Source organism: Heterocephalus glaber, unplaced genomic scaffold (genome assembly GCF_053883595.1).
Source record: "Heterocephalus glaber isolate CG9 unplaced genomic scaffold, H.glaber_assembly_v1.0 deba00000281, whole genome shotgun sequence".
Classification (NCBI taxonomy): domain Eukaryota; kingdom Metazoa; phylum Chordata; class Mammalia; order Rodentia; family Bathyergidae; genus Heterocephalus; species Heterocephalus glaber.
The window spans coordinates 5,107,631-5,135,254 of record NW_028258139.1 but is presented as its reverse complement, the minus strand read 5'-3'; the positions used below and the strand labels follow the sequence as shown (position 1 = coordinate 5,135,254).

Here is a 27,624-nt window from a genome sequence, read left to right as displayed (position 1 = left end):
ATTCTCTTCACTTTTCCAGTGGGCTTCAGTTTTCATCAAGGAGCCTAAGAGAGGCCCTCTTTCTGTTGTTCACTTCAACTCTATCTTCTGGAGCTCAGGACAATGGCCTTAATGACCCTCTGGAACTCTATAATGTGGAACCAGGTAGTGGAAGAGCCAGGAGGCCAGAGGTAGGGGTGGGGTGGGGGCTAGCATGGCTAAGCTGGTGTCTGGGGTGTGGGGCAAGGGTGGGATGGAGCGGGGCTCCACATGGCAGGCCAAGGTCCTCACTATCTGCTCTGCCAGCTCTACAGTTTATTTTATAAAATTAAAATTTCTAAGTTTTTGCTTAAAAGCAATTAAAAATAACAATAGATACAGCACTGAAGGCATTTTTATATCTAAACAGATATATTTTATAAATTGTTCTAAGTTTACATGGGTTTCAAATACTACTTCATGTTGCAAATAAATCCATATTTAAATTTCGTATTATAATGAACAGCAATATAATACCTTAAACCTCAAATTTTTCTGCAAAATATAAAATTGTTTTATGTTTATTTTATGTATATACATAAAGATAGAAGTTATATGTGGAAGGACAAACATTTTGATATCATGCACCAAAGACTAAAGATGAAAACAGTTATAGAGAAAAATAAATTATCCTTTTCTCTCTATACCTTTATTTTCTACTACAAATAAAATAAAACCTAGCAAACTCATCATTTCAAAGTATATGATATATTAAATTGTCAACAATTCTTTAAAAATATTTTATTTACATCAACTCTTTAGAATAAAATAAGTACAAATTACATTATGAAACAATAATAAAAACAGTTTATCTAAAATGACAATCATTTTGTTATTTAATGAGGGTTGTTATGACTCTGTTCCTTCTTGAATGTATCATATCTAATTAAATATAAAGGATTGATGTTTGCTTATGATATCCTGAGATTTTTATATAATTGGTGTTTAAAATGACAGTAACAAGGATCAGTGAGGCTTTTGGCAAAGGAAATAAATTGCAACTTATTTCTAAAAATAAGACAAACTATTGGAGTCCAAATAACTAGTTGAATCTAAACTCTCTGCATTAAAAAGAATGATAAACAGAGACATATCTCAAGCTTACAATCCTATACTATTTAAACTCTCTAGAAAAGTTTTAGAAGACTATGAGTTTAATTAAATTTGATCCTGTGTCACCTTTCACACTATATTTGCCACCTGTGTAATGGGAGTCAATGTAAAAGTAATTATAAATCATTAGTAGAAATCAATGCAAAAATAATTCCCATGAGTAATATCCAACTTAATTATAAAGTGGAGTCAGTAATTGTGTGCAAATAAGATAGGTACATTTTTGTTGAGAACATGTTGCCAACATGCATTGATCAATCCTAATTGAAAAATCAAGGACTTTTCTCATAGAAAGTCTAAGAGTTTCTCTCTCATTTAAGAGCATGGGTCAGATGTATCTTCTATCCTGGTATATGTTCTTTGGGTGACCCATGGATGGCTATGAGGCCTGTAAACCTGCTGATTCCTTTGTCAGGTTCGTTCACTTGGTTGGCAAGACTAATATTTTTCCTTCTTATCTATCTTTCCATTTTAAATATTTTCCATGACTGTAAGGAGACAAGAGCAATATCATAATCACCTCTTTAAATATTATTGATCACTTTTGAAGTTTTTTTAATCTTCCTTACCATTTATTCAAGGCGTTTTAACTTTTTATTTTATATACCATTTTTCACATTCTTTTCAGATATGGACCACCAATTTTTCCAATAAAATAAAACATTACTAAAAGAAAAATGTATTGTACTTATTTTTTCAATAATCACATATAAGGTTAGTGAATCTGGTGAAAAGAAAAAAGACAAATCAATAAATTCACACTGTTAAGAATTGTGATGGACTGAAGGATGGCACTGCTTGCCACTAATCTGCATATCACTTTGTTTTAAATTGCTTAGACAAAATTGTTTCTCATTTCACCTGCCATGAGTATTAGATCAAATTATTAATGGAACAATTTAAGAAAATTTGTACATGCTTAAATCATGATATTAGGATGTTAAAATAGAACATGTTATATTAGAAAATAAATCTTAGTTTCTGAAGATTTTTTAATAAGCTCAGGAAAATTTCTAATATTTCATATTAAAATTGACCAAAATTAAGTTAATGGGTAATTTTAGAGAATATTACATATGTTCTTCTCAAAATACATGCCAAAATAGCATATGGTAAGTCACATTACAAGGCTTGTTGGATACAAAGATTGTTCAACACACCAAATGGCCCATTGGTAACAAGTAAGAAGTTATTTTTGAGTTTGAGAAGGAAACAACTTCAGGACAAATATAGGAAATAAATATATTTTCTATGATTATATGTGTAATATATATATAATTTATATACAAATACATGAGTTTTGAATATTAATGTAATAAATGTACTGACACTGAAAGGAAGTTATATTTTAGGCTTGTGATTCAACAGCACAGATATATAAACTTAATAAAAATAAAACCATGTCATGATATGGATGTTTGCACATTTCAACACTGGCAACTTAAGAATGGCTGGCATATTGGTATATACTAAACTTGCTTTATATTGCTGCTGTAAAATCACGTGAAGGGAAAGTTTTAGGTTGTGAAGAAAAAGTCTTATTTTCAGTCCCAGGAAGTATGATGCAGTAGGTTAAGATATTCCATGTCTATTACAGTATATGTCAGAAACAATTTTAAAATGCTATTTCCTGACCTTTACCATATGATGAGTTTGTTCATTTGTACTTCTATTCGAGAACCCTCTTAATAGGTCTTGACTATGTAATGATGCTCTTACCTCAAGTCCATATAATGAATGTAGTGTGATTTTGACAATTATAGTCTCAATCATGAAATTTTACCCATGGGATTTTTGGTCTCAGGTACATGAGAAGAGTTACCAGTGAGAACTTGTTGAAGTACATTCTAGATATGTGTCTTTGGGGAACTATAGAATAGAGCAGAGTCTAGATACATTATGATAAATACGTCACTGGCCAATAGCACATTTAACAGAAAAATGTTGAGTGGATGCACACAAGGCCAGCTCTATTCCCGATTTACCCTCTGGATCTAGAATAGACTTATAGTATGAAAAATCTTTTATATTAAGTGTTTCTTAACATTATACAAAGCACTGTTTTCAGACTGACTGGACACAGTCTCATCATGACATCTGTCTCATCTGACATTCTGGGACAAAGAAAATTGCCTGATTTTCCAATGACTCTGGGAGTGACAGAGATTGTCCAAACCCTGTTGTTCCAATCTCTAGCTCTGAGCTTTGACCACATTATTTAGCTAAAAGATGAGGCAGCAGATGTGAGCATGAGGCAGAAAGACTGAAGATTAAATTCTTCACTGAGTTATGGAAAAAAAGGTGGTTTAAGTACTTCCATTTTTATGAAATTTTTCTTGTTAACTGTTTCTCTATGAATAAGGTAAAATATCACAAAAGCTCCAAACTGCCTCACACCTTGAAAGGAAGTTTTATACATATCTCAAAAATTCTGAAACATTCAGGTTGAGCTAATTTCCTTCGAAACAGTTTGGATACATATATTTTTGATTTTTCATAATTTCAGTTAAAAGTTACAATCCTATCATGCTGTTTTATGCTGTCTTATAAAATGAGAGAAATATTTTCTGTGTTTCTATATTAGCAATACACTTAACATCAATATTTATGGGATATAGAGCTAAAGGGCTCTTTATAATTTGTAGAAAATTACAAACTTACAGTTCTGGGAGAATGGTTAGCACTGTATATTATGTTTTCCTTCTCAATCACTTTTTAACTATTCTAAAGTAGTTAAAAGTATTTAAAAGTAGTTGAAAAAATTTAAAAATTTACAGAGAAAATAATTCATTCATTTAATGCTATTAGAATCCAACATGTAAGAATACTCATTGTTTTGTTGTTATATATTTAAATTCTTAATACTTTCAAGTACTTGAATGATAAGTTCTTATAGAAAAAAACAGCTATTCATCTTACAAATATGGATATTTATGAAGTACTTAACAATCATGATTACATTATGTCTATAATTTCATTTCAATATATTTGATTACTGTGAAGTGTAGGATTAAACAAATGTTACATTTAAAATAACATGTGATGATGATAACATGTATAATTATGGAAAGTTTGAAAATATAGGAACACAAAGAGTAATGTAAAGAGCAATCATAATCAGACCTCACGTTCCAGCTAAATGGCAGGCAGACCAATTACCTGAATAAATTTTGTAACAGTACACAAAGAAATTGGATACAAACATCCTTTTTATGTACATAGATAAGTTGTCAAGAATAGGACAAAAATTTTCACAAGCAGAATAGAAGAGCTAAAGAAAATTAAAACCAGGAAACTGAAGGCAACCATGAGAATATTGTTGATTTCTCCATTTTAGCATGCCTCATGAGGAAAAAAGGAGAAAAACTCTTGACAAGGTGAGAATCATTACGAGGGTCTCATAGAAATAGACTCCCAAAGGTGATTTTCTTAAGGAAAGGACAAATTATGAAGCCAAAAAATTATCCTTAGAATAAATTAGAAACACTCATTGTTCACCTTTATGTGAAAGAAGAAAACAGCTTTAACAAAGAATTTCCAGTTTCTCAAATTAAAAAAAAGAATTTACAGTAACATACTCATTATAATGCTTCTAGAATCCACTCTATTACATAGTTCCCCAAAGACCCAAGTCTAGAATTTACTTCAACAAGTTCTCACTGTTGACTTCTCATGTAACTGAGAGAAAAAAAAAAAATCCATCCAAAATCTAAGCCACGAGAATCCCATAGGTAAAATTTCATGATTGAGACTATAATTGTCAAAGTCATATGAAATATAAAGGTTCAGACATCATAAGTGATTGTAAACAGAAACAAGGACACCAGCAGTGAAGTGACCAAGATTCTAGATGGAATAACAGATTAAAAGTAGTAAATGATAGGAAAGTGATGAAACTTTATTAATAAAAAACCAAATATTCTTAAGACCAAAAGCTTTTCTAGAGCTCAGACAGTAAATTTTGATTCACCAGAAGAAAATAGCAATTTTATTATTTTTTTTAATTTTCAGTGTTATACATCAAACCTAGGGCCTCATGCATGCTAGGCCAGCACTCCACCACTGAGCACATTGCCAGTCTCCAAAACTCTAATCTTACTTAATTATACTACCATAACTTCAAACATGTAAAGTCAAAAGTAAAAGAGCCACAAGGAGAAATAGATAAATCTACAAATCTTTGGTTGTACCTTGAATGCACCTGTCTTGAAACTGACTGTAAGTGTTTGGAAGATTTGGCTCGCACAGAGTCTATAAAATGAAAGATATAGGTATGTCTACTGTAAAACATTATATCTATCCTGAAAAAAATTTCCTGCTCTGAGAAAATATGTAGAGAGATAGGACAGATTATGAGAAAAAGATTTGGAGAGAATAGGACTGACCTATATCTTTGAAACAAGAGTGCCAGAAAAGAGTAATTGAGACTCGAGGGAATAATTTGTCACTCAGGAAGACATGTCAGTGCAAACAGATGCTGCCACAGTAGTTACTAAAAATGTACTAAAACAATAGAGGGGAAATGATGGCCAACTTGTTTTGGAGTATTTAGTTTTGGGTGCTGAGCCAGGCAGATGGGAGGAAGCATGAGCCCAGGTACCCCTGTAGGGTTACCAAGGGAAGTTGGGCAGAGGACCCAGAACAACCATGGCAGATGATACATGTGCCTCTCTGCAATGGATCCCTGAGTACTTGCTCCCCCTTTTCTTAACATTGATACTGGATATTTTTCTTACCAAGAGATGAGCAATTCTGAACACTTCCATTGTCAAATGAAGCTTATAACTCTCCAATCATTCTGCCTTCTCTTGCCTAGGATACATTGTTCTATGAACCAACACAATTTTTACTCTATTCTTTGTGATGGTGAAAAATCAGTATTGCATGAATTATTACTGCCCCAGGACTGTTTTGTCCATGCCACAGTATGCCCATCACTTTAATCAATGAGCTTTGTAAAAAGAGAAAGAGTTTATTTGAGGGGCAGCTAAGCACAATTAGAGACGTTATTCTCAAATCTACCTTCCTAGGATAGGGGTTAGCAGTACTAATAGCTAAAAGAATAGGGAAAGGAAACTGGAGGTAAAGTGAACAGTGGTTTGCCTGTATATTATCAAGCATTATGGCTCTTCCTGAGACACAAACTCAGAAAATGGTGGAGTTAACATGCTCTATGGTGTTTTTCAGCCCAGTGATATCTAGAAGTCATCCATGGGACAGGTACACAGATCCAATGGAAGAATTGGTGGTTTTGACAATAATTACCTTCAAGTCCCTGAAAGTAGCCTAGGCAACCATTATCATCACAGCCCACATGTCAGAGGTGTTGCCTACTCCAAAGCTAGTTGGAGACTAATAATGTACTCCTCAGCTGTATGACCTCTACAGTGAACTATTTTTTAAACTCAACTAAACACAAGTAACTAAAAGCAAATGGAGCTGGAAATTTTATACAGGTTTCTTCTCAATTTCAAGTAGAAAATGGTCAAGTCTAAATTTCAACCTTTCCCCAAGCAAGAGATGTGCAATGCATCTTTTCTCAGAATGCTGGGCAGTGGCAGTGAGACATTGCTCTTTACCAGGCACAGTAACAAGGGAATTACTGACCTTATAGGGTGCAATCTTGCTAAGCTAGGATGTTTGGAAGGTTGGGTGCATTTGATAAATTTTCTACTGACAGTTTGTTCGTCTTAGCATGGGATTACCAACATGTTACCATGTGGTGAGTTGAGGAGAATCTATATAGAGAACAGTGCCCTGGACACTGGGGAAAATTTCTTTCTTTTAAATCATGCCCATAAATCAAGTACTTACATTGCTTAGAATATATTTTTTGAGTATAATATAGCAATGAAGACTTAGTAACAAAAAAGTCATGTAAAGCTCCACACATTTGGAAATTATATCTTCTATGTAACACATAGTTCAAAGAAGAAGTCATAATAAAAATGAATACAAATTTATATAATATGGTAATATAGAAAATGTTAAACATTGATAGTTTTAGGAAAGAAAGAAATAAATAATGTTCCTTGGAGGAAAATGCAAGACTGGGAATTTATTGAATGTTAATAAAAGTGCAACAGAGGAAAAATAATAAAAATGAGAATTAAAATGGCAAGGAAATACAAAATAGAAGTTCAACAAGGTAAAGAAAAGATCAATAAAAGAAAATGTTAATAACATATTGATAATAATGCAAAGATTTCCACTTTTGCTATCCCTCCCCACCATGCACACACTCACACACAGGCACATATGCACACATACACACTATGAAAAAGATTGGGCAGTTATGCAAACAAAGACTCCAGGGCAACAGGGGGCGCTAATGATAGAGGGCAGGTGGAGTGGATGATATTAGTACAACAATGCAGGCTGTAGGTTTGGCCCATTTTCTGCCTTATTTTCTCATTTGAGAGGAAACTGACAGTTTGTGGCACTCTGAGGGGCAGTAATTTAGTTAGGTTTTGGCAAGTCCTGTGATCCAGTGATACAGTGATGTTTAAAATATAATAATCAGGGGCCAGGGATTTAGCTCAATGGTTTCGCCACCTGCTCTGCAAGTGCAAGGACCCGAGTTCGATCCCCGTACCAAAAGAAAAAAATATTTATATATATATAAAATAATCATTGCCTCTCTAGATTAAAGATAGAAAAGGAAAGCATTTTCAACAATAGAAAATTTGTTTATGAAATTTATACCCATAAGAAATTTAAGAAGAAATATCTCTTTAAATCCAAACCATAACAGTTTGCTGAAATGCAACTTCCATTATAGAAAAAGATAAATAAAAATTCACTGTAGTAAATAACATTTTTATTCAGCGGCAACCACCATTATCCATATAAAATAAATTTTAAAATGATTAGATACTATTAACTCTGACGGTGATAAATAAAACATGAGCTATAGACGTCTATGTAAAAATATGCAAAGTAAATGACACACATTGCAAAAAAACTTAAATAATTTTTTTAAGACTTCAATAATTTGAAGAACTTGCATCACACTAGAGGAAATTTTATTATGTTCAAGATATTAATTCACCTTACACTGATTTAAATATTTAAGGCAAGAGAAAAAAATGACATGAAATACCCAGACACTAGTCTGAAAAGAACCAGAATCAGACGAGAAACAGATTTTAGAATTATCAGATAGGTAATTAAAAATAGCTATGTTTGGGCCGGGGATTTATCTCAGTGCTTTCGCCATCTGCTGCGCAAGCACAAGCACCTGAGTTCAATCCCCGGTACCAAAAAAAAAAAAAAAAAATTATGTTTGGTATGGTATGTTTATTTAAAAAGTAGAAAATATAAAAGAATGAATAGGTTTTTAAAACACAGAAAAATGCTAAGAATAAATATAAAGAAAATTTCATGTTAAAACAGTTAGTAAGTTAAAATTACCTTTGCTTTTTAAATCAACACATTTAAAATAGTGAAGGGAAAAAACATTGCAAAACTAAAATGATAAAGGAAATGAAAGAAAACAGAACATCCAAAAAAGTTCCTACAATTTCAAAACCCATCATATGGAATAGCTGAAGAAGGAACAAAGCAGAAGAGGCGGGCAAGGGGGGACAGAGGGGACAAAATAGCATTGTAGTAGTAGTGGTTGAAAAGTTTCCAAAATTAATGATAGACATGAAACCACAGATCCAGGAAGAAGGGAAAATACCAAACATGATAAATACTAACATTATCTATTTCAAGGAATATGATATTTAAACTGTAGAAAACCAAAGGTGAACAAACAAGCTAGAGGAAAACACACCTTAACCTATGGAAAGCCGAGTATAAAAATTGCAGGAAATTTTCCATAAGAAATCATAGAACAAAGAAGGTAGTAGAGTGAAATATTTTAAATGTTAAGGGGACAATTTCCATCAGCTTAGAATTCTATATCTAACAAAAACTATTATTCAAAATATCACTAGCAGACATGTGTTGCAGAGAAGTTTAAAGGAACCTTTAGGGGGAAGGAAAATAGTGTAACTCAGAAACTCAGATCTATGTAAAGAAAGGAAGGACACAAGAGAAAGAATAATTATTTTTATTATTTAGTTGATTGAAAATTTTACTGTTTAATCATTTAAAATAATTCATGAGCTGATCATATATGTGTAAGTTGAATGACATAAACAGCATAAGGAATGGGAAAGAGGGATTGGGAATATTCTATTACAAGGTACCTACACATCAAGTGAAACAGTGTATTGTTATTTGAACATGGATTTAAATTAAGCAAATTATGAATTGCAAAATCTAATCTATTTTTAAATTGTGGTAGGTATAGATAGGATACTATAGTTTTTATCTGAAATATCGTCCCCACTCAAGCTCACGTATTAAAGGGTTAGTGCCTGGCCTGTTGTCCTACTGGCAGGAGATGGAACCATTAAGAGATGAGGGCCAGGTGAGAAAATGTTAGATGAAGGAATTGTGCCCCTAAAGGCAACTTTGGAATACCTGCTGCTTCCCATCTCTTTCCCTTCCTGGCCACCATGAGGAAGGGCTTCCTCTGCCGTGATGTAATGCCTGCCTGGCCACATGCCTAAAAGAAATGGGCCAACGGACAATGAACTGAAATCTATTAAACTGAGTGAAAGTAAGCCTTTTTAATTTAATTTAATTTTATTTTTAATTTTTTGATACTGGGGATTGAACTCTGGTCCTTGCGCTTGCACAGCAGGTGGCGATAAGCCTTTAAAAAAAAAAAGTTGATTATCTCAGAGATTTTGTCACAGTGATGGAAATCTTACTAACATATTAGTAATAAAATTGTATAAGATTTTCAATTCAAAATAGCTAACCACTAACGTGGGGGCTTTAACTATGTTGGAATTTCATGCTGTGGTCTGTCTGTCTGCCGTAAATGCCTTTTGGGGGACTGAAAAGGTCACTGTAGTTCTGGCTGGACCCCTGGAGTTGTAGATCTACTGAGAAATAGCCTGTAGGTGGCTCTGATAATTGTAGTCAGAGCCACCTCCAACACAAGATAACTTGTACTTTCTGCATTTCAGCTCCTTAGAAGATTCAGCTTTACACATCACAGTTACTGTATAAGCTGGCACTCTGCCCCCCACCAATGTTGCTATGGTCTCTCCTACCTATTCTGGAGCCCATATTTACCTATATTTGGCACTCTATGTCTTCAGTGCTTTGTTAGTTTCCTTTAGAGCTTTGTTTGGGTAGACTTTTTAGTTTTTGCCATTCAGCACCTCTCTCTATGTTAGTGGTGTCTCTGTTTGTGTTGAAATAGATTCAGGAAAGACACACCAACTATTAATGCCTTTGCAAAGTGAGTTAAATGAGCTTCCTAGAATTTAATGCTTCAGTGTTTTAGTTTTATAAGTTAAGATTTTATTTTATTTATTTTAAGAAATCTGTGGGATCAAATCATTTCCCTTGTAAATTCTACCAAACATTAAAAATAAAGAAGAACACTAATTCTACACCACCTTTTCTGGAACATAATTTTTGGGGGGGGGGGTACGGGGGGATTGAACTGTGGTCCTTGCACTTGCGAGGCATGCGGCAGAACCACTGAGCTAAATCCCCGGCCCTGGAACATAGAATTTGAAAAAAGATTTTTCCTAATTATTTTGAATGAAGCCGGAATTACCCTGCTCCAATGTCTGCACAGAGAGAGCAAAAAAATGAATGGATGAAAGGAAGGAAAGAAAGAAAGAACCACAGAGCAATATTTCTCTGTGTCTGCAAAATTGTTTTAAGCAGTATATTTGAAAAGTACATACTGTCATTGAGGGTTTTTTTTTCTGGGCCCACAGACTCAATATACACTTATAACAAATACTCTCCAAAACTTTGTAATGAAAAGAAACTTTCTCAAATTGATAAATAGCATCTACAGGAAAAAAAAACTACAACTAATACAATAATGAGAATAATTATGTTAAGTCTGGGACCAAAGCAAGGGTATTTGCTCTCCTATTTTTTAGTGAAAATAGCTCTGGGGATTGACTCGCTTTGAGCTCCCTGCAGGAGGCTCGGCCGGCGGGCAGGCGTGGGGCCGGGACCGCTCTCCGCGAGCGGGCCAGGTCCGCGGGGCTCATCCTCCAGAGCAAGCATCCAGGACTCCGACCAGACACCAGACGCGCCGCACAAAAGGCGCACAGAAGTGCTCTTTCCGCCCGCGTCCCCCGTGAAAGTTGGCTTGTCGCACTTTGCGCACCCTCCAGGAGGCCGAGCCTGACTGCCAAGCTGGATAAACTGCACCTCCAGTCGCGCCAGCCGGCTGGGCAATATGAAGGAGGAGCCCTCATGTGCGGGCACCGGGCACCGGAGCATAGCGGGAGGAGGCCTACCAGACACTGGCCAGCGAGACCCTGGAGGAGCTTGCAGACCTTGCAGACCAGGCACTCCGTCAGTGAGATGGCCTCGAACAAGTTTAAAAGGATGCTTAATCGGGAGCTCAGCCATCTCTCTGAAATGAGTCGTTCTGGAAATCAAGTGTCAGAGCCTATATCAAATACATTCTTAGATAAGCAACATGAAGTGGAAATTCCTTCTCCAACTCAGAAGGAAAAGGAGAAAAAGAAAAGACCAATGTCTCAGATCAGTGGAGTGAAGAAGTTGATGCATAACTCTAGTCTGACTAATTCAAGTATTCCAAGGTTTGCAATAAAAACAGAACAAGAAAGATGCCTTGGCCAAGGAACTAGAAGATGTGAACAAATGGGGTCTTCCTGTTTCCAGAATAGCAGAATTGTCTGATAACCAGCCTCTGACTGTTATCATGCACACCATTTTTCAGGAGCAGGATTTATCAAAAAATTTAAAATTCCTGTAGACACTTTAATTACTTACTTTATGACTCTGGAAGACCATTACCATGCTGATGTGGTCTATCATAACAACATCCATGCTGCTGACGTTGTTCAGTCTCCTCATGTACTATTATCCACACCTGCTCTGGAGGCTGTTTACAGATTTGAAGATTCTTGCAGCAATTTTTGCCAGCGCAATATGTGACGTAGATCATTCTGGTGTGTCAAATCAATTTCTGATCAACACAAACTCTGAACTTGCCTTGGTGTACAATGACTCCTCTGTCTTAGAGAACCATCATTTAGCTGTGGGCTTTAAATTGCTTCAAGAGGAAAACTGTGATATTTTCCAGAATTTGACCAAAAAGCGAAGACAGTCTTTGAGGAAAATGGTCGTTGACATTGTACTTGCAACAGATAGGTCGAAACACACGAATCTGCTAGCTGATCTGAAAACTATGGTTGAAATGGAGGAAGTAACGAGGAGTTCTGGGGTTCTCCTCCTTGATGATTACTCTGATAGGGTCCAGGTTCTCCAGAATATGGTGCATTGTGCAGATCCGAGCAAGCCAACAAAGCCTCTTCAGCTGTACCGCCCGTGGACAGACCGGACAATGGAAGAGTTCATCTGCCAGGGAAACCGAGAGGGAGCACGGCATGGAGATAACTCCCGTGTGTGACGAGCACAGTGCCTCTGTGGAAAACTCACAGGTGGGCTTCATAGACTATATTGTTCATCCTCTCTGGGAGACATGGGCAGACCTTGTGAAGGGCACCAAAGCACAATCCCTCAGAGCCCCTCTCCTGCACCTGATGACCAAGAGGAGGGCCAACAGGGTCAGAGTGAGAAATTCCAGTTTGAACTAACTTTAGAGGACGATGGAGAGTCAGACACCGAAAAGGACAGTGGAAGTCAAGTGGAGGAAGACACTAGCTGCAGTGACTCCAAGACTCTGTGCACTCAAGACTCGGCCTCTACTGAAATTCCCCCTGATGAACAGGTGGAAGAGGAAGCAGTAGAGGAAGAGGAGGAAAGCTAGTCGGAAGTTTGTGTCATAGACGATTGTTCTCCTGACATGGAACAGTGCAGACTGTCACACTTCTTTTTTTTAGTAGTGGAAAAATTGTTTCCACACTGCATGTGACATGCCACAACCATGGCCACACCTCATTATCATCTGCCAGGACATTTGTTGAACAGAACTGACCTTGACTACTCAGTCTGGCACTCAGGAATACTGTACCCAGTTTCTTCACCTCCATGTCATCAGAGCAAGGGGGAACATCTTCACATACAGCATTTGAACATTTCAGCTTGGTAGAGCTGACAAAGCAGACAAAATCAACTCCAAAATGTTTTCAAGGGAGCATGAATCTGTTCCCAGAAGGAAGAAGAGCCGCAGGAATTGCATAATTTTCTAATTTCAGGTATTTCTGATACATGACTAAATAGTGTGGTTCAGTGAGCTGCACTCACCTCTACATTTTGTATGATATGTAAAAGATTTTTTCATAGAGCTTACTTTTATTATTAAATGTATTGAGGAATTATATTTTTAAAAACTATGTTCAGAATTTCATCTGCCACTGCTTATTTTTTTCTAAGGAGTAACTTGCAAGTTTTCAGTACAAATCTGTGCTGCACTGGGTAAATCTAATTTATGAATTTTACTTGCACTATATAGTTCATAGCAATTAACAGATTTGTAGTGGTCATTGTTTTATATGCCAATGACTTCCATATTTTAAAACAGAAAAACAACTTTATATTGCGGGAAACCCTTTTTGTAAGTCTTCATTTATTTTGATTTTTATTTCAATCTTTCCCAATAAGCAGAGCTGCTCTCCACTGAAGTTTTTCTTCATGTTGTGCAAAGTGAATATTTGTTCTACTTCGACGTGTATTATGTCCATTGTGTTTTAAGCCTCATAGAAACATCAGCTGGTGTTGTCTGAAGCAAATGGGAGATTATATAAATACTCAGTAGCTAAAATGGTCAGTGTTGTTTAGAAATTTTCCTACACAGTGTCTTCTGATGACTCTTTGCTCTGTCGATTGCATTTCATAAGTCCACGTCCTTGTAGTAATCTGCACATTTCATGTTAATTTGTGTTTTTTACAGCCAGTTAGAATAAGAAGGTTTTCCCTCTTCTGCTGCTTTATTTAATGTGTATTTGAATCTCTGTCCATGTTTTCTAGATGAGTCTTATCAAATGTATCACCACCATCCTAATTGATGAAAAGAAGCAGGAGTAAAATTAGGGTTAGCAGTTAATTCTACCCTGAGGTTGTTTGTCATGACTAGCTTTTGCTCTGGGGTTACAGACAAAAGTTAGAAGCTAACCAGGCAATGTTTAAGAATATTAAAAGAGTATATAAACAAATATCAGTACAATTAATTCTATTTTTTTCTATAGTTTCACCATGGGTTCAGAACTATATGAAAAATATCCCCAACAAGTGCTTTTAAGTGTAGCAGCTACTCTTTCTTAATGGATAGCTGTGCAACTTATAAGAATTGCTGTATCAGCTACTGACCCAGATCATGTCTTGGAGGAGGGAACCATTTCTTTAAACGCATGGAGTGGAGCAGTTGATACAACCATTAGACTAATAGCTTGGTAATGTCTGAAACTCTGGATTAGTTAAAATACTCTGCCTAAATGAAAAATTAGAGATCATTAAAAAACCAGCCAATTTTAGCACCAAGAACTATATTGAAACTTTAGAGATAATACCAGTGTTTATCTCCTGACGGCACTTGGTATCATGGGCTATTTAATGTGGACTTTCTTTCCAAATCAGTTGTTGCCTTCTCTGAAGAATTTGGAGTGCACATAATCATTTTTTGCATTGATAGCTAAGAATTGAGTTAGGAACAGAAGGGTTACCCAACTACATTGAAGGTAAATAAAACATATAAGAAAAATTGCAACCCTGAACAAATTTGTATTTGGAACTTCTCAAAGAGCCTTCTGGGGTCAAGTAATTAAAATCATCAACCAGAGAAATGACCTAAGCTAAAGATAGCTCCGTTTTAATTTCCTGAGATCCAACTGATGTTTAACAACCTTGATAGAAAAATAATCTGATTTTTTACATAGGGCAGAATAGGAATTAACCAATTACTGGGTTTTCACTCACTTTCCCTTATTAAAAAAAACAATAAAGTAAACTACAAGAAACCTATATTTGACAGAGTGATTTCCCAAGAACACTTGGTTACTTGTATTTCTTTTAATTGTATTTGTTCCTGAGGGAAGTCTAGAAGGAAAAGGCAAAGAGTTGAGGGTTTATTCCTCTTTCCAAATCATTCTGTCCTTCCCATCCCTACATATGGTATTTCCCCCATAGAGTGCCTGGAGTTTTCATAATAAAAAATTTAAAAAGCAGCAATATGTCATAAACAGATCTTGACATGAAAGGGTTTGTACCTGCACTAAAAGAGACTTTTCCAGTTTGTTGGTTTTTAAAGGTACCATGTTGTAAAGATACTCGCTGATGGGCAATCAGATTGTAGGAAAGACGTAATATCCGAGAGTTAGGAAGCAAATGCACTATACAATCTTTACCCTCTCCCTTCTCTCCTGCTCCCTTCAACTCTCCCCCATGTTCTCCCTCACAAAAATGTGCTTCAGAAATACTGCATTAAAAAGAATATCCTTATACAAGTGGCTTTACATTTCCTAAAATCCCATAAGAAAATGCAATATCTGGGTACTGCATGGGAAAAAAAGTCCAAGTTTGTATAAAACCAGTACATTTCAGCTTGAAAGTTACTGAACACAATAATGCTGTTTTAGTTTTGTTTTCTTTTGCATCAGTTAAAATTCACAATAATGTAGATAGAACAAATTTCAAGCAAGGAAAGAAAAAAAAACTTGAAAGAAATGGATTTTACAGAAAGTTTTATAATTTTTTAATGCAGTGCTTGCTTCGGCAGCACATATACTAAAATCTTTGAATGCATTATTTATTTTTTGTGCCATGCATTTTTTTCTCACCAAATGTCCTTACCTGTAATACAGTTTTATTTGTCTGTTTACAGCCTTGTAATTATTGCAGTGTACATACTGTAATGTTAATTGTTAATTATCAGTTCTTATTAAAACATCGTCTCATATGGGATGGTGTTGATATATTTGGAAACTCTTGATGAGAGAATGAATGGTGTGTATACATACTCCTTGTACATTTTTTTTCTCCTAAAATATAATCTTGTCACCTTAGGGGTTGTTTATGGAAGAGTCAAGAAAACTATAAAATACATAACAATATATAAATTTAAATAACATAGCTGCAGGTCTTTGGTCCCAGGGCTGTGCCTTAACTTTAACCAATATTTTCTTCTGTTTTGATGCATTTCAAAATAAAGGTAGAGCTAGGACTGGGGAGTATATATCTAAGCTTTCAATTAATTAAATTTCTGACAATAGCTGCATTTGACAAAACCACAGACAACCTCTGGAAGATTCTGCAACCCTTCTGAGATAAAAATTCTTGCCATGGAGCAGCACCACATGTGTGACAATTTATCGGCCAGCTGTTGATCAGGAGCTACTTCAGTTAACATTTGATTGTTTTTAATTTCAGACACTACTGGGGAAATATGTTCTTATCCAGTAATTCTAGAAAAGTCTTTTTTTTGTTTGGTTCTCATAGGAAAATGACAATGAACTTGGTTTCAAACAGGAGCTATAGGTCACTTGATTAGTCATCTGTTCACCAGCTTCTTGTCAAGTTAAAGAAAACCACAATATAGAAAAGGCCATTTTTTTACCCATAGAATTTTCAACTAAAATTAACCAAATTTCTTTTAAACATCAAGTTTTGTACACTGTCAGTTCACATAGCATGAAGGATTCATTATTCTCTAAAGGTTGTGAAAAATTCCTATTTAGATTTAACTTTGCACAGTGGCTCCTGAAAGTTGTGAATAATTCCTAGTGGATAGTGTAGAAACCTGCTGCTGCTGCCTAGCCCTTAAATGTGTGGCTTACTTGAAAGGAGAGATTCTTTTTGTAGGAAAAATGAGCCTCCTATTTTATTTTATTTTATTTTATTTTTTGACATGAACTGTAGATTTTAGCAGCCCTGGCCCAAAGAAATTTGATTACTTTTGTTTTAAATAGTACAAACGGAACACTATAACTACAAAATACATGCTTACTGATTTTAGTTATTTTTAAAATTTTCTTTGGATATGTTTCAGAGTGGTAAATTGTGTGTGAGCATTACAAATGATTCTTTTAGTGGTTTCTTAGCCTCTCTCACAGCCCATGGGGATAGTACTGTACATCAATCAATACCATCATATGAAATTTTTATATGCAATGAAAATAAAAGCCTGGATTGATTCTGTCTAAAAAAAAAAGAAAAGAAAATAGCTCTGGAAGTTCTAGCCATGCAATAACAAAAAAGGCATCCAGATATGAAAAAAGAAATAATTTCTTATTTATCTATGTTAACAACCAAAAGAGACATATAAAACTCATACTGGAACTAATAAGTGAGTTCAGTGAGATCATGAGTACAATATCAATATTCAATAATCACTTTGTATTTCTATCTACTCCTGGTTTTTGAAATTTAAAATAGCATATCATTCACAATAGTACAACACAATAAAATATTACAGTAGAAATTATGATAAAACATCCAAAGGACTTCAAAGCTGGGATAACAAAAGTTCTTGTGAAATAAATTAAGCCAGAGAAAAATAAATTGAGAGACATACTGTATTGGATGATACCCCTCAATATAGAGAATCCCAATTCTCAAATCAAGGTATAGGTAAAAAGAAACTCTTGTCAAAATTCCAGCAAGATATTTTGTGAATGTAGATGTGATTATTTTAAAATTTACACATAGGCCAAAGAACTGTAATAACAAAAAAATTTTTTGAAAAGTAAGAATAAAATGGGATGAGTCAATCTACTTGATTTGAAGATTTATTAGAGATACTGCACAATAATGGAACTGTGATTTTAGCAAAAAGATCCACACATAGATTAACAGACCAGAATACATATCTGTATCATTCCTGAAGAAAAAGTAAGGCATTCAGCACCATGTCCCTGAAATGCCCTTTTTCTTTCTCATGACTCTTGCCAAGTCAGGGAGACAATGAAAAGTTTGCCCAGCCCAGACAGTCTAGATAAATGTTACTGAAAGACTATTCCCAGAGAATACTGAGCAAATTAGTACAGGTGTTATCTGTAATGAGAAACTGCCTTCCTGCCACATGCTATGTCCATTGTTTCTTGTAATGCTGGTCATACAATGGAACAAAGCAAGACAATGATGTCACTGCTTATGTAGTTTAACCTGTACTGTGAAGGCAAGTGCTACTAGTCTAGCTGGGCACTCCAGAAACTTCCAAATACTGCCACCAGACCTCTGGAGATCTCCTGCCACCTCCCTGTGTCATTGGATCTTGTGGATCATCTTCTAGTCCATCCCATCACCAATGTACCCCCTTCTGTTAGTAAATCTCAACCTAGTTGAGTATGGTAGCCTTAAACTGAAGTACCAGCACTCTGGAAGTCTGAGGCAGAAGGATCACAAGTTTGGGCTGAATCTAGCAACTTAGTGACATAGTAAGACCCTGTCTCAAAAAATAAAAGTAAAGGAATGGATGAAGATGTCTCTCAATGTGAATTCCCTGGATTCAATCAAGAGTACTGCAAAAACTAGACAAAACAACAGCAAAAACAACAATAACAAACCGAAGAACTCTCCTTTTTGCTTATGCCTGTTAGTAAATATAAATAAATGCTCTTCCTCACATGCCACCTCTACTTTACATTCTTCAGTGTCTCCTCAAACTACCCAACTGCCGTAGCACAGCTGGGCCATGGACCCAGCATTACTCCAGAAATTAACTTCATTTCTTATTCAAAAACTAATAACTCAAAATGGTTCAAAAATCTAAATGAAATCTGTGAATCTGTAAAACTTTCAGAAGAAATCATTAGGACCGGGGCTTAGCAAAGACCTGTTAGATGTGGCATTAAAGCTGTAATTCACCCAAGAAAAAAAATTAACAGTTTGGACCTCATCAAATTAAAACAATTTCTCTATGAAATTCCTCAAGATACAGCTGACAAAAAAATCTGCAAGGCACAAATATGATACAGGGTTTATACTTAGAATTTATAAAATATTCTGGAAACTCAACTCTAAAATCTACTAGTACACAATGGACTCTAAATACGAAGCATTTCACTGAAGAGGATACATGGATAGCAAATAGGCATGTGAATGACTGATCAACATTGCTAACCTTTAGGGGAATGAAAATAATCCCCACACTATGATGTCCTTCATTATTAAGACAACTAAAAGGAAAATTATGGACAAATCCAAATGCTTTTGAAGGAGAAAAACATGGAAACCTTTGATGAGGTCTGTTAGAAAATTACATCATTTGTTTACATTTTTTAAATTATAGTAAAAGACACATTTCCATGAATCTCTTCAATCTTCTCCCTCTTGCTTTGAACACACTTATTCCTTTGTTTTTGCCACTTTCTGAAGCAATTCTGGAAGTTCTTTTTCATGAAAGATCTTTGTGCATCATGGCTGCCTTGATGTCCTCAATTGATTTAAAATATTTCCTGTTTTGATAGTTAACTGTGTCAATTTGAGTAAGAAATGCCCAACTAAATTGGATCAGTATCATTCTGGGTGTGGCTGAAGGGATTTATTGAAGACTGAAGACTCAGCCTGGGTGTGAGTGGTACTGACCTTTAGGCTTGTCAACCGAATAGAATCAAAGGGAAACAAAGAAGGAAGGCTCGCATCGCATCGGTGAAGCTCCAGTCTTCACTTTGCCCTTGGACATTGTCTCCTGGCTTTCAATGCAGACTCTTCAGCCTTCCAGGACAGGCACTTCAGCTGCCTTTCAGCACAGACCCTTCAGCCTCCTGGTACAGTCTCACATGGGCCTCAACAGTGAGATCCATGCCTTTGACTGGATCTTTCAGATCTCCAGCAGGCTGACAGCCCTTTGGCACTTTTCCACATCTGACTCTGCTGGCGACCATTGTAAGCTTATCTTGTAAATCCTTATATATTTGTATATTTCGTATTAAATTTGTTTCTCTAGTAAGCACTGACTAGAGTGACCTGTTTTGGTCATTTTGACTTTGGGGAAGAGCTAGAAGTCATATGATACCAGCTCTGATGAATAGCACGCATCAGGACCCACCATAATGCTTTTGCAAGCCTGACTTTCCAATGGATGACACTCACAGCAGCAGCAGTCACCATATTTCTGAAGACATTGTATACAAAAAAATTCATGAAAGAAAACTTCTGAACTGCTTCAGAAAATGGCAAGAATGATGGGATAAATGTGTTCAAAGACAGGGAGAGTATTTGGGCGGGGGCTAATGGAAATATGTCCTTTACTGTAATATTTATTTAAATATTAATTATTTTTATATCATTCCTTACATATTTCTGATAGGTATATAAAATAGTACAGCCTTTGTGGAAAATATTGGGTAAAGTCATAAATCTGAGCAGAAATGGCCACACAACCCAGTAATTGATCTCATAAGTGTTTTTGTTCAGATACAAGAAAATTTATATTCTCATAAAACATGATCATATAATCATGTATAGTACACTATTATTTGATCCAACTTTACTTGTAATAACAAAAATCTAGAAACAAAAATACATCCTCAATAGGTGAATGGTCAAGTAGATGTTTATGTTTCTGTACCATGGTATGTAACCCAAAAATTCAAAGGAGTAAATAGTCAGTATACAAAGAAGGCTCAGAAGATCTAAAGAAAATTATGCTGGTTAACAAGAAAGAAAGAAAGAGAGAAAGAAAGAAAGAAAGAAAGAAAGAAAGAAAGAAAGAAAGAAAGAAAGAAAGAAAGAAAAAGTTTCAGAAGGTCCCATGAAGTATGATTCTAGTCATATAACTTTCTTGAAATGACAAAACTATAGAAATTGAAAACAGGATAGTGTATTCCAAAGCTGGAGGTGCATAACTATAAAATTATAGCACCATCGGGCATGGTGGCACACACCTGTAATCCTAGCATTGAGGGTTGGGGGGTGGGTGGAGGATTTCCTTGAGTATGAGGCCAGCTTGGGCTATATCATGAGTTTAAAGCCAGCCTAAACTACATACTGAGACCCTGTCTCAGAAAACAAAACAAACAAACAAATGTAGCACTGTGACCTGTGGTGATAGAATAGCTTTTTGTAATAGTTCTGGCTTTCAATTTAGGTTTTTGCTAGTTGCCACAATCTAAAACCAGTGATACAATGGTATTGCGTTATACATGCATTTTGTACTAATGCTAATGTTCTGCATTAATATTTTATTATTAATTATTAAATTGTAACCAATAGGAGAAACTAAATGAAGGGCAGGAGTTACCTCTCTGTAGTGTGTCTGAATCTTCTTGAGAATGAATAAAATTTCAAAATGAAACATTTTAAATATATTAATTTATAAAAGCATACCCTAAATGTCACTAAAATTGCTTAGTCCTAGAAGTACAAAAATAAACTGATACAACTTCAGATAATTTGGTAAAAATTAAAATCACTTCAACTTTAAAAAGATTACTTTGGGTCTCTTTTTGACACATCATATCTACATTTTTTATGCAAGAATAAGAAAAGGTCTGAGATATTATTAGTGTGGAAAAATTGACATTGTCAGAAATAATTATGGAACAGTAAGAGAATAAAAGTAGTGAAAGAAGTAAGTTCATTGGGAAATTTAAGTGTGAAAGTTAAAAATAAAATATTTGAGTTTTGATTGGGTATTAATCAATAATATTTTATTGAAAATGAGAGTATACGTAATGTCCTATTATTGGATAAATGCAAATAATTTGTTGAAAGGAAACAATAAATATTTAGTTTAGCAATACTTTTTATTTGTAATAACTGATGTTTTAGAGTAATTGTGATTAAGTAGTGGGTTATAGGTGGAAAAAATGTTCCTTAGAGCAGCAAGTAGGACAATTGACAAGATCAGTTGTCATTTATCTTCTTCTCACTGGTATAATATGTATAATAATTTTTTCTTTTCCTAAATTTATGGAAATATAATGGTACAAAGGTAATTAAAATCAATTTACTTTAGTTTTCTTATTCCCCTTTAAGACAAATGTGTAATTTTCACAAAGCCTTTTCCCAGTGAAAGAAAAGCAAATGTTTCTAGTTAGATTCTAATTTAAATGTATATAAGATCCCAACCAGAAGGAAATAAAACAGTTGACTAATCTACTACTGCTAAATTTATAAACCTGGGAGGAATCTAAAAATAGTTATTCTGAAAAAGCAGAATAACAGCTTTTGCCCTTCTGTGAAAGATAGTTTGAAGGGAGTTGGGGTGGGAAGGGGCTAGTGCGCCTCTGGGAGGCTTTTCCACTCCTGCAGAATTCCTTCTGATGTTCTAACAGAGGGAGCCTCTGTCATTTACTATAATGTACTCAGGAATTCTTAAGGCTGAAGTGCGAAAATTAAGAGGAAATAACTTTTGGAAGATAGACCATGACTGAGCGTAGAGGCAGCCCACACTTTAACTTGTTCTTAAAACTTCTTCTTTCCAGATGTAAGAGTCAGAAGTGCTGTCCTTTCACCTGTAGATGCTAAAAGCTCTATATGTTCACAATCAGTTTTTAATTATACAAATTTCAAAAATGTGAACATATAGAGTGATTCTAGGAACCGATGTGTAGATCTAGCCTAGTTTCAAGTGCCAGCATGTGATTATGTTTCTTCTCTACCCACACACTTTATTCTATTTTCTCTAAATATTTTGAAACAAGTCCTAGACATCAGGATACTTGATTTTTAAGTAATCCATTATGTGTATCTAAAAATTAACAATTTTTAAAAAATAAAATAAAAAATAACAATTGATTGATTTATATCTTAATGTTATTATCACAAATAATGTTTAAATATAAACAAGTATTAAGTATTTTAATTTCTCCAGTTGCTTTATAATATTTTGAAATATTTTATTCAAATATGGAACTCATAAACATCATCAATTTAGGATCATACAATCCCTGGTACCAAAAAAAATTTTCAATTTTCTGTCTTTTTATTTTACTACCATTTTATTTTTTTCCTTGCAGTTTATTTCTTCAAAAGACCAGGCTTATATAACATTGCATGCCTCTAATTCCAGTACTCTGGGAGGATGAGCCAAGAGGATGGAAAGTTTGATCCCTGGCCGGACAATTTAGAGAATTAATGTGACACTGTCTCAAAAAAAAAAAATTTAAAGGGCTGGGCATAAAGAATGATAAACTAGAGACATTTATAGCTAAATAGATGTATATTGAGGCCATCTTTAAGTAAAATAAATAGGACACACATGTGTAAGTACCAAGTAGTTTCTGTGGTGTGAGAAACTGTGAGAGTAAATGAGGACCAAAATGTATAATAGATAATGTAAAATAGGAAGAAAAAGTCCAAAAGGGAAGGGGAAGTAGGGAGCGTGTAGAAAAAAGGAAAGAAGGGAAGGAAAAATACGAGAAAAGAAAGAAAAAATGAAAACAATATTTTTGTAAATAGGGGTGTGGAGGGGTGGAAGTGAAGGAAGGGGAATGGGGAAAAATCAAGAACCAAGATATATCATGTACAGGTACAAATTCCCAATGATGAATGTGATCATAGTGATTATTTATGTATTTATTTATTTGGTACTGGGGATCGAACTCAGGACCTTGGGCTTGCAAGGCAGGCACAGCGCCACTGAACTAAATCCCCGGCCCTGAATGTGTTCATAATATATACCTAAAATGTACCAATAAATTTAATGGAATAAAAAATAAAAATAAATAAAGGGCTGGGGATGTCACTCAATGCAAATCCTCTGGGTCTGCTCCTCAGCGTGGGGGAAGGGAGACCAGGCTCTTATTCCAACAGCATTTCTCACAATCTGTATTATTTTCAATTCCTTCACTATGAAGTAGTATAAAATATTCTCTCTTCTCTGCATATTTCTTTCAAACCTCCAGCTAGCACTCTGGGGTGGGTAATAGTTGAGTATTTGAGTCCATTATTTTTGCAAGAATATTGATGATGCCATGTACATCTATCTGCAGCTACATTTTAATTTTATCTACTTTTATGAAGTCAGCCATCTCTTATGACCATTGACTAGATCTGTTATTCCATTAGCGTTTGAAAATGGTCTTCATTTATCACCTAGAACACATTTCAGGGAAAATTTTCCTTTATGACCTATTTAAGTAACCAGAGAAATGGTCCTATAGAAGAGACAAAACAAATGCTGATTTGTACTTACAAATCTTCAAAATAGTGATTTTTTTTCCCCAAAATAACCTTTAAAGAATATAAAAGAGTTTAAAGTTCACAATTTTACATATATGTATTCCATCACTGAACATATTCTTATTGATGATCCAGAGACGAATTGATGATCAATTTGGGCCAATAGGAATGTTTTCAAATGAGCCTATATAATATCTCCTAATGGTATGTAATAGTGCTTTGTCTCCTATTACTGTATTACTGGCCCTGAAATTAGCTAAGAAAATGATATTTAGAGATGAAACTCTAGGCACTGTGGTTACTCATTCCTTCTCTGACAGCCATGATTTCTGGGCTTTTTAATAGAAAAAACATAACATTTTTATCCAAGATGAGACACATCATGAGATCATATTTGTAGTTCTGATGAAAACTGTAGAGCCATTGCTTTTTTACTTTCCATTTATGACTCCTTCTTTCCACAGTGAAAAACCAGGTTCCTTACACCAAGATGCTAATTTATTTCATCTCACAATACAAACAATAATGTCAGAACCACAACACTAATCTTCCTTTAAAAAGTGAAAATATAGAAAAGTATGATATAAAATACATTTCCATTTTAATTTTTTTTTTTTTTTTTGGTACCAGAGATCGAACTCGGGTCCTTGCGCTTGCACAGCAGGCAGCGAAACCACTGAGCCAAATCCCCGGCCCCAACCATTTTAAATTTTAATACATTGTCTTAGTCTACTTTGTTCTCCTATAACAAAATACCTACGACAAGGGAATTTATAAAGAACAGAAATTTTATTTTCTCACATCAGTGGAGGGTGTGAAGTGCCAGATCAAAGAACCAGCGGGGTTAATTGTGTGGTGAGGAATACTGTGTCCTCACATTGCAGATGTCAGAGGGAGAGAAACAAAACCCTGTGCAAAGCTGCTTCTGTAAGGGTTTAGTCTTGTTCACAAGGGAGGCACCTGACATCTTAATCCTCTCTGCAGGGCCCCACCTCTTGATACCATCACATTGGCAGTACCCAGATTTAGGAAGGGACACATTCCAACCACTTATGTCTGTGTCTGTGTGGAGAGAAAGACAAATATTTTCCAGCTGATGAGATAATAAAGCAACATTTCACCTTCTGGTTGCTAGAAATTTTATTTTAAGATAAATTAAAGAGGCAATAAACTATTTCCTTATTGGGGTGGTTAAAAATTTATAGTTCTGGAGCTATAAATGACACCAAATGACAAAATCATTTCATGTGAGAATTCACACACAAAGAAACCAAAGCCATCCCGTTCATTAAACAGAAGCACACATTAATTTTCCAACCCAAATTCTTCTCTTAATAGCATTATTACAGTTAAATGAGGATGCTAGAAGACCCAGTTCCCACCCTTACTTTAACCAAACTTACAGTGACAGAGACATAAGCCTAGTTAGAAGTTAAAGCCCTGAGATTTTGCAAAGAAAATACAGACGTATTTCTCAGATTTTCCCCAGAAGTTATCTGAAAGTCAGAAGAAAGTTAGTGAATGCATTCTTAGATATTTAGGGGTACAACTGATGGAATGCATTTCTTAAAAAATCTTGAAGTTGTTTATAAATGTGATATTTTTCCATATTCTGCTGATTGGCATGTATTTTGGTTTATCATAAAAAATATATCTCCTCTAAATCTTTAGAGCTGATACTTGAAGTCGGTGTGTCCTATTTGTTGTGTAGTTCTCTTGTATGTCAGCTAATGTATTGATGTGAACCTCACATTCCCATTTGAGAGTTATGGCAGTGGGTAGACATTATGTATGTGAAGTCTATCCATTATAACATTTGTACATCCATATTGATATAATACTACATTTATTTTAATTATATTTATAGAAATAAAGCGTTATGTCAGTTTCTACAACAATATTTCATAGAAGTCATGGAATTTGCTTTGAATCATGCAGGTTTTACCCAGTATGTCTGCTGAGATTTCTGATCAACTTGTCTGACATTTCAACTGGAGGTTTAAATTCACGTTGACTCATAAAAGAATTAAAATTATATTTCTGAGAAATAATTATCATATGTGTAAGAATTAGTAATCTGTTGAAAAACAAAGAAAACCTATAACATATCTAAGGATGTATTGAGCTAATATCAAAAGTAACAGGTAAAGGCTCAGTTAAAGTGTATTTTACAATATTCGAAAATTACACATCATACTGACAGTCTGACTGTAACAGTCTTACTAAAATCTCAATTACATTATCTAATGTTTCAGGTTCCATAAGCAATTTCAGCAATGTACCCTGAGTCAGGGTTTTGTGCAAGTAGTTTTCTTGAACGTTTTGGTGCTTCACTTATAGAGTAACTGTTCCATATTTCACTATAAATAATCTAGCTAAGCTTGATTTTAAAAATTTATTTTCCAGCAATATCTTTTTTTCATGCTCTGCTGGACTCATTTTAGAAATTAAAGATTCATGGGATCTGAAGGAATTTTAAAATGTAAATGTTCATTTGTTGAAACAAGTCTGTGTTCTTCCTGCTATATCACTGATTAACCAGTTTAAACATCTTCAGTATCTGAGATCTCACTAGTTTCAGCACAAAACTCCTTGGGCCTACTTGAAGAGCAAAAGCAACACATTTTAAGACATTTTTTTTAGCTAAATCTCAGTGCTAGACCCCCATCCCTTCTAATTTTGTCCTAATGTTCCATGGACTTGTGCTCAGATCACATCTACAGCATTAGGTTGTAGGCTGAAATTCTGGTAGACTATCTCCTTTTATTTTATTAAAAAAGCAAGTATAGTGTTTACAAACAGACATGGGATTGAGCACATAAGAAATATAGATATTCTATAAATTGTCCTTTCTTCATTGAGATAAACTTGAGGTGCCTGAAGTCTTCCTGTCGGTGAGTTGGTGTATCCAGAGTGCGGAGCCTTTTGTCAAGCGTGGAGATTCTTGTTCTGCTGCTATTACTCATTTCTAGTCTGTTATTCATTGTGTCAACAGGCTACTTGAAGTGTCAAGGTGGGCATAGCAAAATATTTCTGCTTTTGACCCTCTTATTAGTGTTTCATATCATTCCTCTGTTAAAATATATCAGGCAAGGTGTTTAAAACCAGGTCTATCTAGTCGCAAATATCTGTATAGTTTTTTCATTTTGCATCGAGCATGGCACTTCTTCTGTTTCCTTCATGACTACTACAGGAATTTTATGTTTCAGTATGAAATTTAAGTGAACCTGAGGTGCTTAGTTAGCATAACAGACAATCTCACAGGCTCCATCCTGTGTATCCATAGCATCCCCAGACACGAATAGTTACCAAGCCTTTTCCAATGCAGGATCATGTAATATCAAGTTCAATCTTAAGGCACATGGTTCAGAAAAATTTGCAGCCTCAAATATGCTTGGTGATTGC

General features: G+C 35.0%; 1 protein-coding gene and 1 pseudogene across 13 annotated transcripts in view; both read left to right on the top strand.

Annotated features, from left to right (window-relative positions):
* Positions 1-27,624, top strand: part of Sntg1 (syntrophin gamma 1) — an 835,631-nt gene that overhangs the window by 320,092 nt on the left and 487,915 nt on the right. The window lies entirely within an intron of this gene.
* Positions 11,153-22,741, top strand: LOC147830194 (3',5'-cyclic-AMP phosphodiesterase 4D pseudogene; annotated as a pseudogene). Its single transcript, XR_015440654.1, has one exon. The product of XR_015440654.1 is annotated as a 3',5'-cyclic-AMP phosphodiesterase 4D pseudogene (transcript).